The 2,500-nt window shown below is 48.0% G+C and overlaps 1 long non-coding RNA gene across 1 annotated transcript in view; it reads right to left on the reverse strand.

Moving 5' to 3' along the window:
• Window positions 1-2,500, reverse strand: part of LOC143291673 (uncharacterized) — a 263,333-nt gene that overhangs the window by 120,202 nt on the left and 140,631 nt on the right. The window lies entirely within an intron of this gene.

A 2,500-nucleotide genomic window follows, 5' to 3' on the forward strand; every position in this document is an offset into this window, starting at 1 on the left:
AATTTAACACTTGGAACCAATACGTATAGGATCCTTGTCTGGTTTACCTCTCTGCTTGTTTCTGTTCTTTCTCTGTCCGACTTTCTGTCCCTCTCTCTCTCTCTCTCTCTCTCTCTCTCTGTGCGGCTGTCTCTCTCTGTGTCTCTGTCTGTCTGTCTGTCGCTATCTCTCTCTCTCGGAATCGCCATCCGCTTCCCTCTCTCCCTCTCCCCCTCTCCCTCCCTCCCTCTCTCTCCCTCTGTGTGTGTGTGTGTGTGTGTGTGTGTGTGTGTGTGTGTGTGTGTGTGTGCGTGTGCGCGCGCGCGTGTGCCTGTCTGCGTCTGTTTCAGTCTCAGAGATGCCACCTCCAGCCCCCCCCCCCTCTCTCCTCTCTCTCTCTCTCGCTCTCTTTTCCTTACTCGGTTTGTCGCTCTGTTTCATCATAACCGTGATTTCATCAGATGTGCCAAGATGACGTGAACGCATAATGAAAAAACAACAACATCAACACGCTCATCTGTTAGGGTATGTGCTAGGGTAGCTGTTAGATACACATGTATTGTTAAAATGTATGTACGCTGTGTGTGTGTGTGTGCGCGTGTGTGTGTGTGTGCGCGTGTGTGTGTGTGTGTGTGTGCGTGTGTGCGTGTGTGTGTGTGTGTGTGTGTGTGTGTGTGTGTGTGTGTGTGTGTGTGTGCGTAGTCATATTTTGGTGTGTGTATGTAACATAGATGTAATGTTTTATGTTAACAAAGCGTTTTTGTAAAGCACCTAGAGCAGATTTCTGGATAGTGTGCTATATAAGTATCCATTATTATTATTATTATTATTATTATTATTATTATTATTATCTCCCTCCCGCCACTTCTGTCTGTCTGTCTGTCTGTCTGTCTGTCTGTCTGTCTGTCTCTCTCAAGAATCAAGACCATTTAACACTTTCACCCCTTTTGGGGCATGGAGGACATTATATATAACAGCAATAGTATTTTACACCAAAAATTAAGCATAAACAGTTAAAATAACATAACTATCAGAAACAGAACAAAAACTATATGAAACACAACATGAATGAGGATAGTATTTTTCTGGTATTAATCTCAGGATAGATCACAGACTAAGTTGCTCATCTTTGCAACATTACTTAAGTTTAACCAAGTTGTCTTGGCTGCATGAAATAAATTACACAGAAAGCCTCTTCCAACAAGAAAAATTAAACCATCGTTGGCTTTTGTTGTTGTTGTTGTTGTTGTTGCTGACGTTGTATTGTAACGATCTCTTCCTTTTCCGAATCTTTCTTCAGCAGAATAAATCACACACACACACACACACACACACACACACACACACACACACACACACACACACACACACACACACACACACACACACACACACACTTCGCATCACCACCAACCATCCCCACCCGCCCCGCTGCCCGTAGAAAGTTCCTCCACACACCCACCACACCCCTTCAAGCCACACACCACAATGTACCCCCTATACCTTAACCCCCCCTCCAACACCTCCTTCCGCCCCGCCCCGTCCCCACTCCCTCCCCTCCCCGGGCACCCCCCCCCAAACACATCACCACTGCAATGGAATCAGTTTTACAGTTTCAGTTTCTCGTCGAGGCTTCGCTGCGTTCGGACAAATCCATAATGGATTGGAGTGGAGTGATGGCCTAGAGGTAACGCGTCCGCCAAGGAAGCGAGAGAATCTGAGGGAGCTGGTTCGAATCACGGCTCAGCCGCCGATATTTTCTCCCCCTCCACTAGACCTTGCGTGGTGGTCTGGACGCTAGTCACTCGGATGAGACGATAAACCGAGGTCCCGTGTGCAGCATGCACTTAGCGCACGTAAAAGAACCCACGGCAACAAAAGGGTTGTCCCTGACAAAATTCTGTAGAAAAATCCACTTCGACAGGAAAAACAAAAAACACGCAGGAAAAAATACAAAAAAATGGGTGGCGCCGTAGTGTAGCGACGCGCTCTCCCTGGGGAGAGCAGCCCGAATTTCACACAGAGAAATCTGTTGTGATAAAAAGGAATACAAATACAAATACAAATAATCGTACGCTACACGACATCTGCTAGGCAGACGCCTGACCAGCAGCACATCTCTTAACCCCTCTGCCACTGTCCCCCCCCCCCCTCCCCCCCCTCTCCCCCCACCGCCTCCCCTCCTTCCTGCCAAAGAGAATATTTAATTATACCTTCATATCTATATTCTCTTTGAGTGTACCACCACCACCACCACCACCACCACTGTGCCTTTTCTCTTCCACCCACCACCCTCCCTCTCAAACCTCCTGTTCCCCCTCCGCCCTCTACTCGCTCTCTCTCTCTCTCCTTCCCTCTCTCTATTCGTCCCACCATCCTTCCTCTCTCTCTCTCTCTCTCTCTCATCTCTCCTTCCCTCTATCCATCCCACCATCTCTCCTCCCCTTTCTCTCTCTCTCTCTCTCTCTCTCTCTCTCTCTCTCTCTCTCTCATCTCTCCTTCCCTCTATCCATCCCACCAT

The sequence above is a fragment of the Babylonia areolata genome, chromosome 17 (genome assembly GCF_041734735.1).
Source record: "Babylonia areolata isolate BAREFJ2019XMU chromosome 17, ASM4173473v1, whole genome shotgun sequence".
NCBI classification, from domain to species: Eukaryota; Metazoa; Mollusca; class Gastropoda; order Neogastropoda; family Buccinidae; genus Babylonia; species Babylonia areolata.